At 40.9% G+C, this 15,556-nt stretch overlaps 3 non-coding genes across 3 annotated transcripts; 1 reads left to right on the top strand and 2 right to left on the bottom strand.

Annotated features, from left to right (window-relative positions):
• Positions 1-13,904: 13,904 nt before the first annotated feature.
• trnav-aac (transfer RNA valine (anticodon AAC)) lies at positions 13,905-13,977 on the bottom strand. Its single transcript has one exon. It is a non-coding gene; the product is annotated as a tRNA-Val (tRNA).
• Positions 13,978-14,559: 582 nt separating this feature from the next.
• trnad-guc (transfer RNA aspartic acid (anticodon GUC)) lies at positions 14,560-14,631 on the bottom strand. Its single transcript has one exon. It is a non-coding gene; the product is annotated as a tRNA-Asp (tRNA).
• A 151-nt stretch (positions 14,632-14,782) lies between these two features.
• Positions 14,783-14,854, top strand: trnaq-uug (transfer RNA glutamine (anticodon UUG)). The gene has a single exon. It is a non-coding gene; the product is annotated as a tRNA-Gln (tRNA).
• The last annotated feature ends 702 nt before the right edge of the window (positions 14,855-15,556 follow it).

Below are 15,556 nucleotides of genomic sequence, written 5' to 3'. Positions count from 1 at the left end.
TATTAGCCGCTCGAAGTTCCAAACTGCTGCCAGAACGGCTAAAGCGGCTTTTCTCTCTAAAATTATTACCACTAATGGTGATAATCCACGAATTCTATTTAAAATTTTTAACTCTGTGGTGAACCACCGTCCCTCTATGCCACTGCTGTCTTCCCCGGGTCTTTGTGGAAAATTCTCAAACTATTTTTTAGATAAAGTTTTATCCCTTAGATCTACTCTTCCTCTGGTGACTGATTGTATGTCTACTCCTGATTGTTCGGCCACCTTTTATCAATTTGAACCCGTTTCTCTCTCCACTCTGAAGCGTCTAATTGATAAATTGAACAATACTAACTGTGTACATGATGCTCTCCCATCCCGTATTGTTAAGGATTGTTTCAGTGTAATTGGACCCTGTTTATTGTCCATATTGAACTTCTCCTTGCTTTCTGGCTATGTACCTTCAGCTCTCAAGCATGCCATAATCCAACCTGTTCTAAAAAAAAGGAACCTTGAGCTTAGTGATTTTGCCAATTTTAGGCCAATTTCTAAGCTTCCCTTTCTGGCTAAAATACTTGAGAAGGTGGTTCTGCTCCAACTGCAGACCTACCTTGATGAGAATAATATAAATGATAAATTTCAATCGGCCTTCAAACAACATCACAGTACAGAATCAGCATTGCTTCGTGTTTTCAATGATCTCCTACTAATGGCTGACAACGGACGCCCCTCAGTCTTAGTGCTTTTGGATCTATCATCGGCATTTGACATGGTTGACCATAATATCTTATTAGCGAGACTTGAGCACACTGTAGGCATCAAGGGCGCTGCCCTGGATTGGTTTAAATCCTATCTCTCCAATCGGCTCTCTACGGTACATCTGGCTACATCCTCTTCCTCGGCTGTACCTGTTTGCTGTGGTGTCCCCCAGGGATCTGTGCTGGGCCCTACCCTTTTCTCATTATACTTGCTTCCTTTAAGTGCCATCTTTGAGAAATACCATATTGCTTATCACTATTATGCAGATGATATCCAGCTCTATTTTGAGCTAAACGACGATCTTGCTCTGTCTCTGAATAGCCTCCGAGAATGCATGTCCGAGGCCAAGAAGTGGTTGTTGTCGAATTCTCTTATCCTTAATGAGAAGAAAACCGAGATTATGATTTTTGGTAGTAATGCCCTTCGTGCCAAACTCCGGGATGCCTTTGGTTTTCTTAGTTGTTCTCTCTCTGATACTGTCAGGAATCTGGGTGTCTTATTTGACAGCTCCTTTTCACTTGACAAACAAGTGTCTGCTGTTGTCAGATCTAGTTTTTACCAGCTTCGTCTTATCTCTAAGGCTAGGCGCTATATCCCGCATAAAGATCTCGAAAAGCTCATCCACGCCTTTGTAACGTCGAGGCTAGACTATTGTAATTCACTTTATTGTGGTCTCCACTCTTCCCTTTTACAGAGATTACAGACAGTTCAGAATGCTGCAGCTCGCATTCTAACCAAAACCAGCAAGTTTGCCCACATTACTCCTGTCCTTGCCGATCTGCACTGGTTGCCTGTCAAATATCGTATTCAATTTAAAATTTTGTTGTTTACTTTTAAAATTACTAACAACACTGCACCCAGCTATCTTAAGGACCTTTTAAACCCTTATGCTCCTGCTAGGGCTTTAAGGTCATCGTCACAGTTACTGCTGGCTCAGCCCAGATCTCGACTTAAGACTAGAGGTGATCGATCGTTTGCTCTTGTTGCACCTGTGCTGTGGAACAATCTCCCGATTGGCATCCGGGCATCTGATTCTATTCATTCTTTTAAATCACAGCTTAAAACATATCTTTTTAAACTTGCCTTCTCCACCTTTTAATTGCTGGTTTGTTTGTTTGTTTGTTTGGTTGCTGTGACCTATTGACCTCTTGTATTAATTCCCTCCTATCTTTCTATTGGTGTCTTTTATTATGGTGGTACAGCTTTTATCTTGCTATTACCCATGTGCTGTAGTCATTCTTATTGGTAGCTTTTATCTATGAACATAACTCGTTATTTTTATTTATCCTTTATCAATGTTTGAACCTTTTATTGTTTTATGTAAAGCACTTTGGTATGCCCAAGGCTTTTAAATGTGCTCTATAAATAAAGATTGTTGTTGTTGTTGTTGTACAGAGTGAGTCTGCAGCTGGACGGCGCATTCCAGGACTTTATCTGAGAGCCAGGTCTTGGTGAAAATAAGAGCGCAGCATTCTCTTATCTCCCTCTGTGTTGTGATCCTGGCTCGTATTTCGTCGAGTTTGTTTTCCAGGGATCGCACGTTGGTCAATAAGAGGCTGGGTAGCGGTGGTTGGCTAGCCCGAGCTTTTAGTCTTGCCTTGTTTGCGTCGCCATCTCCGAAGCACTCTCCTGGGGTAGGGTGGCTCACTTGGACTCGGTGCTTTGTGGCCTTTCTGGGAGTGGTGGCGTTTGCGGTGGCTGCCGGGGAGAACGATGGCTGAAAGCTCCAGTGGTAAAGCTGAAAGCTCAGGTGGTAAGAAAATAGTAGAATCCAGATGATTGTGTGAGTTGCCGATGTCTAGTAGTGCCTGTCTCATGTATGTTAACAGTGCACAACACTTGTCCAGTGCAAAAAGAACAGAAAACACAAAAAACAAAAGAAAGTCGACATTCGAGAGTGGAGCGAGCAAACATGTCTGCCTCGAGGGTGCCATTGTCTTCGGTAAGGTAATATGGATTTTTAATAGAATTTTTACAGGTTGACATTATGTGGTCTGAACATTTGAATGAATCATTAGTGGAGGTTTGCATGCACATCAGCACAACCTTGCAATTTACCCAAATGTTTTTTCAGTGTGTGGAAAGAAAATCAACCTGATTCATGACCTGAAAAACAAACAATGAAAAAATTACAATGTAAGTTTACCACTGATGTAATTTACTTTGGTAAAACTCAATATAAACACAAAATGTGACTTATGTTGGTGCTTTGAACACATATCTTAATAGATATGAATAGAAGATAGAATGCCTTTATTGTCGCTATGCAGTTGTACAATGAGATACAGAGCACAGTTCTGCAGCACTATACACATATTGGCAGTATTAAATGGTAAAAAATGGTAAATGGCCTGTATTTGTATAGTACAGAGGAAAAATATATAAAATGTACAAATATACAAGCCAGTTTTAAAAAGTAATATGTAATAAATAGCATTATGTAATTTCACATAGAATTAGGTATTGCACAGTAGTGATTCATAGAGGAAATGGGGAAAAACTTAAATTACATCAGTGGTAAAACTCCACATTGTATCTATTTAATAACGTGAAAATTTTATTGAAATTGAGCACTGAAAAAACTTTTAGGAATGTTGCAAGCTTGTGCAGCTGTGCATGCAAACCTCCACTGATTCATTCAAATGTTCAGACCACATAATGTAAAAATCTATTACAAAATCCATTTTACATTACCAAATACGATAGCTGAAATGTAACAATATGAAAAGTCTTCAGAAGCATCACCTGATGTGTGAGGAATTTTGGAGGAAATTAAATTCAATTGGTTTGTAAATAGAGTTTGCATCATTATTTTTTCTTCATTAGGATTTTAAATTGAATCAACTTCAACAATTATTGCTATTATTTGTTTGTTTGTTTTTTAAAATTATTTGGGGGTCACAACCGAGTTTTTTAGTTAACATAAGTAGCATCCGTCCATTGTTTACACATACACGTAAAACTAAGAACTAACAACTAAGAATTTGTTGTAGTTTAAACAAGTTATTATAATAATAACTATGATTATGAACATGTAAATATTACATAAGCTCATAGCTGCTAAACATTAGTATTGTTATTGAGTGACAGTTATATTTCCCTTAAACAAATAAAAGAATAACATTTTTTGATCATATTTGTCATAAAAGAGGCTCACAAGAATAAAAATAAGACTAATGTGATAGGACCATGATTGCACGTAATTTTTTACTTAATTGTAGGTCATGAGAATTATTTAACGAAATTATTTTCTCAATTATCATGAAAGTACAAACTGGAAACTCCAGAATTTTGATCTATTTGGATAGCACAATCTACCAATATTGTTTTTAAGTACAATTTTTTAATACAATTTTTCATATTTGAGCAGTGCAGCATGAAAGTTGAATGACTTTTTTTTTTTCATTTTTGGGATTATTGATTTCATGCTATAAAGTATTTTGTGCTTTATTTAGCAATTTTGTAAAATGTAACTATATATCATCTAAATGTTTTTTATCAATTTAAACTGTTAAACTATTGAACATTTTTAATGTAATGGTCCCAAAACAGCTCTTGATTTATTTTGATGGCAAGAAAGATCAGGGAAAATTTTAGGCGCTTACATTTAGTTTGTGAAATATTAATTTTCAAACATGGTTTGTGTGGAAACAATGGCTTTAAAGTGGGCTGAAAGACCATTTTTCAAAAGAATGTATGCTAAAGTGTTTTATATGTAAAGCCAAAATTTCACAGCGCTCAGTATAAATGTTGACATTTTGATCATGAAAGGCTTCCTTTTCCTAATCACTTAATTTCAATAAAAAACATCATGACATCCAGAAACTGTGTGGAAAAGACTTTCATAAGCACTCGGGACAGGAGCTTGTGACTGCAGTTAGAGAAGGCTCTTCAATAATGCAATGGAGGATGTTGCTGTCGTGGGTCTACTGCACTGAAACAACATCATGACAAAAAGCCACAAAAAGCTTATGTAGATACTTTGTGTATATATCATGTTGTTGCGTGTGGGTTATAAAAGAAAACCACAGATGAAACCACAGATCTTTTAATTAAGGTTGTAATAAAGGAGCATAGTACCCTGTCAGTATGAGATAAGCAGTTCATCGGTTAATGCACGTTTTTCCTTCCTGCTGGAGTAATGATCCAAGTCAATTCTAAATTTGTATGACTGAACGTGTTAATGAATCCCAGGTTTTCTACAGACACTTTAAGGATAGATTTGGGGGAATGTTTTAGGCCGATTATGAGTGTATGCCAACCTCTCCACACTGAACTAAAGAACTGAACTAACTGTGACCTCTGAAAACAGACTGAAGCTCAGTAATATTTCACAGTAATATTTCTGTGCTTGATCTGAATTAATTTGTCAAAGGTATTTATGTAATTTTTTAAAATATTGCTTCCATATACTAAACATAATGCACTTTTCAGTCAACTAGTACTCTGCAATACAACTAGAGATGTACAATTATCCCCACAGTACTGATTATGCTTCGTCTATTAAATGATAGTAAATACTATGATGATTTGGAGATGTCCTCAAATGTCATTTAAAGGAAAATTCTGCAGTGTTGTGGTCTTATTGGTCAGTTATCGTATCCCTTGAAAGTTCAAGGTGGGAAAGAGCACTGAATTATTACTTGATGAACTAGAATTTAACAAATACCTCACAGCAAGAAAAGTTATGAATGAACACAGAAAATCTTAGACTTGCAAAAGTGTGATGGAAATTTTTACTTTTGAATAAATGCATATCAATGAATGAGCCTGAGGACATAACATCATTAATAAAATGAGTAAAAATGAGTGTGGAGCTTGTTTGTTTTTTCTTAATTGGTTTTTTAATTGTTTGTTTGCTTGGTTGAGCTTTTTTCTGTGTGTGTTTGCATTCAAAGCTCCCTTGAGGTATCATTCAAATCCAAAGGGTTGCACAATGCCAGCTCAGACGTAAGAAAAAAGAAAGCTACAACATTCAAATTAGCTTCAACATAAAATCGCCATATATCTAAGCTCTCTTAAGCATATTTCTCTCTCAAGAATTTAGGTGTTGTGCAATTACTGTACTATATAGATTAAAGCTGGAGTTTCCTTGTAAAAATGTGCGCTTACATTGAGTTTTCCTCATTCCTAAAACATGGTAGATATTTCATTGTTAGTGATTGTCATTACACAGGTACCTGAGCACTGACAAAACATTCAAGCAACTCGAAAGCTTCAAACCTCCATTAATGATTCATTCAAATGTTTGGACCACAAAACGTCAGTGGTTGAATGTAAGAATAAGAAAAATCCTGGTAGTTTAGGATAATCAGCTGCACGATCAAACTGTCTGGCCCTGACACACTGCGTTATCTCGTTACATATATTAAATTATTGTAAATGTCTACACAATACCTCATAATAAACAACATATTGATACAATAAAACAATTTAATCTTTAAATTATACCTAAAAACCCACTCAGTTATTTTGCTAAAGTACAGGTTGATTGCACCTCATGTATATTTCTGTCATGCTGCTTTCTACTTCTATTCAACTGTATTTTGAATTAAAGTATCGTACTTTGTGTTCAAGGTTATTTATTTTTAAAACTTTAAGTTTCAGATTTGAAACTACTCAAGCTTAAAAATCCAAATTTGGCAGCCTGAACTCTCTTTGCCAGTTTTCTTGAATTTTCTTTAAGTAGTCTTCAGGAATAGTTCCCCAGGCTTCTTGAAGGACATTCAAAGTTTTTCTTTGAATGTTGGATGTCTTTAGTTCTTTTCTCCACCCCACACTGCTTTAATAATGTTGAGGTCCAGGCTCTTGGGAGGCTAGTAATGGTGATCCATGGTAATTGTTTTCTATCCAGGTATTCTTTTAGCATTGTGTTTTGGATCATTGTCATGCTGAAAAATGAAGTTGCTGCCAGTCTGGTGCTTTCTAGTTGTTTTTGTCTGGTAGATGAAAATCTGACTGTACTTTTCTGCATTCATTAGAAGCCACAGGCTGAAATGAAGCCCAGGCCATGACAGAGCCTCCACTGTCTTTTCCTTCTTTAAGAATGGATTCTTGGGTGCCAGTTTATCTCACTAGGTTGATCAGGCGATGTACCAGCCTGGATTTGAGTCTGACCCAAGGCCCTTTGCTGTGTGTTATCCCTGACTCCATGCTTTCCTGTCTAATCTTCACTGTGTGTTATCACACATGATTCCAAACATTTTTTACAAATAAATAACTGCAAAGTGGGGTGCGTGTAATTCTTCAGCCCTCTTTGGTCTGAGTGCAGTCAGCTGCTCATAGACGTTGCCTGATGAGTGCTAATGACTAAATAGAGTGCACCTGTGTGTAATCTAATGTCAGTACAAATACACCTGCTCTGTGATGGCCTCAGAGGTTGTCTAAGAGAATATTGGGAGCAACAACACCACGAAGTCCAAAGAACACACCAGACAGGTCAGGGATAAAGTTATTGAGAAATTTAAAGCACGTTTAGGCTACAAAAAGATTTCCCAAGCCTTGAACATCCCACGGAGCACTATTCAAGGCTTGAACAGTGCTCTGAATGATCGCTTGAAGTTCAAGCGAAATGGAGGGAGTATGGCACAACCGTAAACCTACCAAGACAAGGCTGTCCACCTAAACTCACAGGCCGAACAAGGAGAGCGCTGATCAGAAATGCAGCCAAGAGGCCCATGCTGACTCTGGACGAGCTGCAGAGATCTACAGCTCAGGTGGGGGAATCTGTCCATAGTTCAACTATTAGTCGTACACTGCACAAAGTTGGCCTTTATGGAAGAGTGGCAAGAAGAAAGCCGTTGTTAACAGAAAACCATAGGAAGTCCCGTTTGCAGTTTGCCACAAGCCATGTGGGGGACACAGCAAACATGTGGAAGAAGGTGCTCTGGTCAGATGAGACCAAAATGGAACTTTTAGGCCAAAATGCAAAATGTTAAGTGTGGCGGAAAACTAACACTGCACATCACTCTGAACACACCATCCCCACTGTCAAATATGGTGGTGGCAGCATCATGCTCTGGGGCTGCTTCTCTTCAGCAGGGACAGGGAAGCTGGTCAGAGTTGATGGGAAGATGGATGGAGCCAAATACAGGACAATCTTGGACGAAAACCTCTTGGAGTCTGCAAAAGACTTGGGACTGGGGCGGAGGTTCACCTTCCAGCAGGACAACGACATAAAGCCAGGGCAACAATGGAATGGTTTCAAACAAAACATATCCATGTGTTAGAATGGCCCAGTCAAAGTCCAGATCGAAATCCAATCGAGAATCTGTGGCAAGATCTGAAAACTGCTGTTCACAAACGCTGTCCATCTAATCTGACTGAGCTGGAGCTGTTTTGCAAAGAAGGATGGGCAAGGATTTCAGTCTGTAGGTGTGCAAAGCTGGTAGAGACGTACCTTAAAAGATTGGCAGCTGTAATCGCAGCAAAAGGTGGTTCTACAAAGTATTGACTCAGGGGGCTGAATAATTATGAACACCCCACTTTGCAGTTATTTGTAAAAAATGTTTGGAATCATGTATGATTTTCGTTCCACATCTCACGTGTGCACCACTTTGTGTTGGTCCTTCACGTGGAATTCCAATAAAATTGATTTATGTTTGTTGCTGTAATGTGACAAAATGTGGAAACGTTCAAGGGGGCCAAATACTTTTGCAAGCCACTGTATTCAGCTTTGTAGGGAATTCTGATCTACACAATTAGGAATGTGTTTGACACTAAGAAGGAACATTTCAAGGATTTGTTTTGTGAGTGTCCTCTAACATTTGCCACTATGAATCTATTTATTGTCTCTCTCATTTAGTAAGCACTATTTTTCCCTCTTAAATACTATAACCTGTTTTATGAAAGGATTATCAAATTAAGTTGTATTGTTTATTTATTTCCTTATTTATTTTAGGAGATCTGAAAATAAATTCTCCTGTATGTGTGTATTATAAGCTTAGTCCCTCACCCAAGACAAGTAAAGTCACTCTGTAACAATACCAATTTTTAGTTGTTGTTAAAACTAAATACATAGTACAGAATAAACACAACATTATAAAAATCCATTCTTGGGTCTGGTCACTGAACTGGGAGTTCAGATAAGGAGGGTGGAGTGCTCACTCCAGGTCAGCTCACTCAATAAAATTACAGATTTTTAGTAGTTGTAATTTATTCCTTTGCATTTGTCAAAACTAAAGACAGATACAGCCTATTCATAAAGGAATGTAATTCGTTTTTGAGCCATGCAATCCAAACTAGACTCATATAGTTATATAGGTGAACGTAAACATTAATTCCCAGGTGAGGTCACTAGACTTCAGGAAGAGAAAAAAAGAACTACTTGCTTGACTTATGAAATAAAAACAAAGGATGTTTCCACATTTACCTCATTGCTGTTATTCAATTCTTTACAGTTCAAACTCTCATTTTTATTGTAATAATAAATAAATAAACAATTTTTTTTAAAACTTTCTTTTACTGCCGTATAAATAAATGGTCTGTAAAGCGCTTTACTAGTCCCTAACAACCCCGAAGCGCTTTACACATTCAGTCATTCACACACTGGTGATGCAGCTACATTGTAGCCACAGCCACCCTGGGGCGCACTGACATAGGTCAGGCTGCCAGATACTGGCACCACCGGGCCCTCTGACCACCACCAGTAGGCAACAGGTGAAGTGTCTTACCCAAGTACACCACAACTGAGACTGTCCAAGCCGGGGCTCGAACCAGCAACCTTCCAATAATAAGGCGACCTCTCAACTCTTGGGCCACAATCGCTCAAGAGTTGAATGACATACACAAATAAATGCAATCAGACTGCAAGCTTATATGTAGTTTCCAGGATATTTAAAACTAGAATGAGAGACAAAGCCCTCATTTTAAAGTTCTTTTATTGGTTTTTAAATGTCTTAATGGTCTTGGGCCTTCTTATCTCTCAGATCTGCTTTTATCATATGAACCCTTGCGGACCCTGAGGTCCTCTGGTACTGGCCTTTTGAGAGGCAGCTTTTCAATGGTATGGTCCTCGCCTGTGGAACAGCCTGCCGGAGGACCTCAGGGCCGCAGAGAACGTACATGTTTTTAAGAACAGGCTCAAGACCCACCTTTTTAATTTAACTTTTATTTAACGTTTATTGATTTTATTCTTATTCATTTTTTAATCTTCTTACTCTATTTATATTTATATTGTATCCCGTTCTCATTTATTTTATCGTTTTACCCTGTATATATCCTATTGTGTCATATCTCCAGTGTTTCCTCAGAGGGCGCTCTCTGCACCGGGGCTTTGATCGACCGTGGCTGCTGGGGCACAGGGGTCCTCTCAGCCCGGCTGGGAGGCTTCTTTGCCTCCCTCCTGCTGTGTGGCCAGCCTGGAGGCTGCGGTCTGTGACCGGCTCCTGGTGCAGACGGCTCCCCTGTTATAGTGTTTCCTCACTTGGCTCATGCGTACCGAGCCCAATTTAACTCTTTGTGTGTGTGTGTGTGTGTGTGTGTGTGTGGGGGGGGGGATATGCGTGTATTCACATCGTTTATGTTAATGAGAGTGTGGGGAGTGAGTTGGAAGGTGGGGTGCGGTGGGCTGCTTTTAACCATGTAAAGCACTTTGTGCTACATTTTTTTTTGTATGAAAAGTGCTTTATAAATAAAGATTGATTGATTGATTGATTGATTGGTCAGGACCCTCTTCTGGAACAGCTCCAAATTTGAATTTGGGAGATTTTATTAATTGTGTTTTGTCATCAGACTTTCATCATTTACATGCAATACCTTCAAAAGGTATCCTTTTTCGCGCTGAAGGTCCTAACATCATGAGACAATTTCTCTTCCCTTACTGCCCTCCACAAACAGATGTCCCCAGAAGTTCAACAACCTGTAAACTGAGGTCTGTGTAGATTGTACAAAGAATATCGCACAAACATGGAAATACAAAGGAAATACATGGAAATACATTTTTAAAATAAAATTTCAAGGGTTTGTTAAAAAACAAACCTTTTTGGAAATACTTTTGTGTCTTTATGCATCATAGCATTTTATCATTCATCATATGTAGCAAGTTCAAATTACAGATTTGAATATTTGCACTATAACAAAGTCCAATTTTTGTTGCTTATCAACATTCACATTTTGGACAGAGAGGACAGATGGTTTGAAAGAGGAGTGAAAGAAGCCATCTATGTCCACTGTGAGCGACCATCTTTGAACAGAGGTGGGGGTTTACGACACCAACTCTCTGCCATCTATAATCCAGTTTTGAGATCCCTTCCCAGACGCCTTAACGCCCACTCACATCCTGGGCCATCTGATCTCAGGAATTCGCATGATAAGGTGGGGCCAGGTTTCACAATGAACCCACCCGAAACTCTGGCTGATTGGGGCCCACACCCAGTTTCACACCTTGGCTCAGGCGATTAGAGGATCATCAGGGGGTCCTTTTGTCCCTCTGTGGGGGGTCACTCCCACTAGGTTTATATCTGGGACTCTCCACCATTTGACCTTAGAACTGAAGAAGCTTCTCGGATGAGAGGTGAAACGTCTTCAAGTAACTTAAAGAAGTCCAGACGCTTTTCTTTGCAAGCTCCTTTGACTACGATGACCTGGATGACTGAGAACATTCACAGACATGTTGCTTATCAAGTTTTTCTCCTTTCCCCCCCCCCAAATTCTACTTCCTCTCAGTACTGCAGTGTCATTTTTATCATTTTCAAACCATTTTATTTTGGAAAATCTAATTGTACAAGCTAGCCAGGCTAACTCAACTAAACAGTATGTGAGGACTCAGGGCTGTGTGTCGGACAGGGTCGTCTGCAGTACGGGGGCCCCACAGGGAACGGTTCTGGCTCCGTTCCTCTTCACCATCTACACTGCAGACTTCTCCCACAATTCCACCCAGTGCTTCCTGCAGAAGTTCTCTGATGACTCTGCAATAGTCGGCCTCATCACTGATGGGGATGACAAGGAGTACAGAGGTCTGACCCAAGACTTTGTGGACTGGTGCCAGCTGAACTACCTCCAGATCAACGCCAGTAAAACCAAGGAACTGGTGGTAGACTTCCGCAGGCACAAGCATTCTCCACTGCAACCACTGAACATCCAAGGTATGGACATTGAGACTGTGGACAGCTACAGGTACCTTGGTGTTCATCTGAACAATAGACTGGACTGGACTCATAACTCAGACGCCCTCTACAGGAAAGGGCAGAGCAGGCTGTACCTGCTGCGGAGACTCAGGTCATTTGGAGTGGAGGGCCCACTCCTGAAGACCTTTTATGACTCTGTTGTGGCTTCTGCTATCTTTTATGGTGTGGTCTGCTGGGGCGGCAGCATCTCTGCTGGGGACAGGAAGAGACTGAACAGGCTGATCCGAAGGGCCAGCTCTGTTCTAGGATGCCCTCTGGACCCAGTGGAGGTGGTGAGTGACAGGAGAATGGTGGCTAAGCTGTCATCCCTGTTGGACAACATCTCCCACCCCATGCAGCAGACTGTGACAGCACTGAGCAGCTCCTTCAGTGGGAGACTGCGGCACCCACGGTGTGGGACGGAGAGATTTCGCAGGTTTTTCCTCCCCACTGCTGTCAGACTCCATAATAAAGACTTTAACTGATCAAGCACACACATCCATACATATGCAATAATACTAAGTGCAATAATCCTTTCTGTCATCGTTGTATTCTTACTCAGTTGTATATAGCATTTGTATTTGTATTCTATTTTTATCTTATTGTATATTTATTTTTTTTTATTCTACTGTATATAGTATGTTATTACACCACATGCACTGCCAAAGCTTGCTCTGCTTTTAACGATGTGAGGGACCTACCTCAATGGTGTCCAGATGACCAATACAGAATAATGTTTAAAGCCAGATGTTATAGATCTTTCAGGGGTGAGAGTAAGGAGTTTCTGGATCCGGAGAAGGGAATGTTACACGTGAAAAAGACCGACTTATCGACTGAAACTGTCGGATGAAAGTGCACTACTGGTTGACTCTTGTTTATAGCCAGTCCCAGATGATGTGGAGCGTTGCAGGACGGAAGATTTGGTGGACAGTGCAATTACATTGCAAATCTTGTTAAGGCTGGACAAATAACCGATTACACTACTTAAGATGTTTATTAAAGAACAAGTTAGTGGCCCAGTCAATTCCACTCCTCTTCTGTTGGCTGATCTAATCTGCGCGTGGTCTTCATGCCGCACCAAACCTAGTTCATGCTCTTGTACTGCACTTTCCACTTCAGCGTCCTGCTGTATCTTTCATTGGCCACCGTGACTCAAGGCAACAATTCCCCTTGTACTCTTCTCAATTCCAACTTCTAACTCTGTTGCCACCACTGAAGGCTCTGAGCTTCTGGTTGACAAGCTCTTTAATGTCCTTTGCTTGGCTAGCACACAACCTATAGAAGACAAAACTAGGAGTCTTGTTTCTCAATAGGGACGCAAGTAAAACAGAGAAAATGCTGGACAAGCAGAGTTGTCTAAACAGTGAACATCAATTCCCTTGTGACCAAAGAAGCAAAACACCCATGTTTCTGCCCGGTTTCGTAACGGGGACCTTTCGCGTGTGAGGCGAATGTGATAACCACTACACTACGGAAACGGTGAGTGATGGCTTGCTTGGCTTTGGAATGTCTCTCAATCAGTAATCTGGCCAATCTGACAAATCTGATGGCAGGTTACTATCATGCCCTTGAACAGAAGGAACCATGGAGAAGAGACAGACGCTCGCTAGCAAGGAATCTGAACTATAGTCTCGATGTTAGGCTCACTTAAACTTTTGACATTTAGGAGTTCTCTGAAGCAAGCGCAGCTTGACATATGCTGCCCTAAGAAGCCCAGAACTGTTAACTAAAGAGGCCATGCGGTTGATCACGTTGTGCATTGGCTGAAAATAGGCCCAAGTCCTGGGCGGGCCAGCTAGAGACACTCATTTCCAAGAGCTTAGTCTGTGCCTGCATCTTCAGTAAATATGGTGACTGGAGACATGTTGGTTTGTGTGAAATTTCCTGAAATTTGGGCTATAGACAACTTTTTACAACATGAGCATCCAAAGGTTACAAGCGTCAGAGCCCTGTACAAGATTTGAGTACTTTCACTCCTCTTTGTGCCAAACAGCAGTACAACCCCATAAGATAAAGCAATGTCTGCAGGCAGACACTTTTGTATCGGGAAACAAAGACACATGTTTCCGCCTGGTTTCGGACCAGGGACCTTTCGCGTGTTAGGCGAACGTGATAACCACTACACTACGGAAACGGAGCGTGCATGCCCTCTCGTCATTAGAGGGGCAATTCGATGCCTTCTTAAATTTGAGGACTTTTATGACAGATCATGTAGGACTAGTGAGAAGCGGGGAACTCCCATTTGTGTCATTTTTCAAGCATTCCCCCATTTATGGTTATATTGACAATCCAAATTGTGATCTCGAGATAGCATCTCTTCAAATGGGAGCTGATCTTCTTGTTGACAAGCTCTTTGATGTTCTTTGTCAGGCTAGCACACAACCTACAGAAGACAAACACACGAGACTTATTTGTTAATAGGGACGCAAGTAAAGCAGAGAAAACGCTGGACAAGCAGAGTTCTCTTGGACAAGCTTCTCTTCTCATGGGAGCTCTTGCCTAGAAGACATTTTTGACTTATGAGTGCACAGGTGGAATTGATGTTTTTTCAAACCCATTATAGGACTAGATTGTTAGATCGACTAGGATGTGGTGGAGAAATTCCACAGGGTGTTTTTGAATGATGGACTCTGTGCAAAAAAAATGCACGTAGCGTGCGATTAACGGGTGTGTGGTCATTCCAGGTAAAAGGAAGAGCAGAGAAGGAGACTGCTCACTCCCCGTCGGGGAATCGAACCCCGGTCTTCCGCGTGACAGGCGGAGATACTGTCCACTATACTAACGAGGACCTGCAAACCTCTGTCGGCATCATGTCAAGGTGGGATTCGCAGCAGGTATGACACGCAAACTCTCGTCGGCCATGTAAAAAACCCCATCACTTTACCAGGAACTACAGTTTTATGGGTGTTTGACAGAGAACTTTTTTCTGCTTTCAGCAGGGTTCCATGGTGAAACGGTTAGCACTCTGGACTTTGAATCCAGTGATCTGAGTTCAAGTCTCAGTGGAGCCTCATGGTAACGGCCGTGTATGTACCACCCGATGCTAATGCTAACTCTGCCATGGAGGAGCTGCACAAGACAATAAGCAACCAGCAGAACTCCCATCCAAACGCAGTGCACATTATAGCTGGGGACTTCAACCATGCTGATTTAAGGTCAGTATTCCCCAGATTTGAACAGCATATTAAATGTGCAACGAGGGGGAAAAACACATTGGATAAAGCCTACAGCAACATCCAAAAAGGCTACAGAGCAACCCCTCTACCACATCTAGGTTTGTCAGACCACATGTCCATGCTGTTGATCCCTGCATACACTCCCATTAGGAGAAGAGCCCCCCCAGTCACAAAAACTGTGAAAACCTGGCCAGAAGGTGCATCACATCAGCTGCAGGACTGTTTTGAAAACACGGACTGGAGCGTGTTCGAACATCAGGACCTTGAAGAGCACACAACATCAGTGCTCTCATATATTAACTTCTGTGTCAACAGTGTCACTGTGGACAAACGTCTCCGGGTGTATTCCAACCAGAAACCCTGGATGACTAAAGAGGTCCAGGTCCTGCTGAAGCAACGTGACGCCGCTTTTAGATCCGGTGATGGTATGCAGTACAGTGCAGCCAGATCTCAGTTGAAAAGAGGCATCAGAGAGGCCAAGGCAGCGTACAAGAGAAGGATCGAAGACCACTTCACCACCAACAACTCACGACAGGT

This window comes from Aulonocara sp. 'chitande type north' Nkhata Bay, linkage group LG11 (assembly GCF_057382095.1).
Source record: "Aulonocara sp. 'chitande type north' Nkhata Bay isolate Kocher_YH1m ecotype deep benthic linkage group LG11, A_spYH_male_GT1.1, whole genome shotgun sequence".
Taxonomy (NCBI): domain Eukaryota; kingdom Metazoa; phylum Chordata; class Actinopteri; order Cichliformes; family Cichlidae; genus Aulonocara; species Aulonocara sp. 'chitande type north' Nkhata Bay.
The sequence above is the reverse complement of the archived record's forward strand: the minus strand, read 5'-3'. Positions and strand labels throughout refer to the sequence as shown.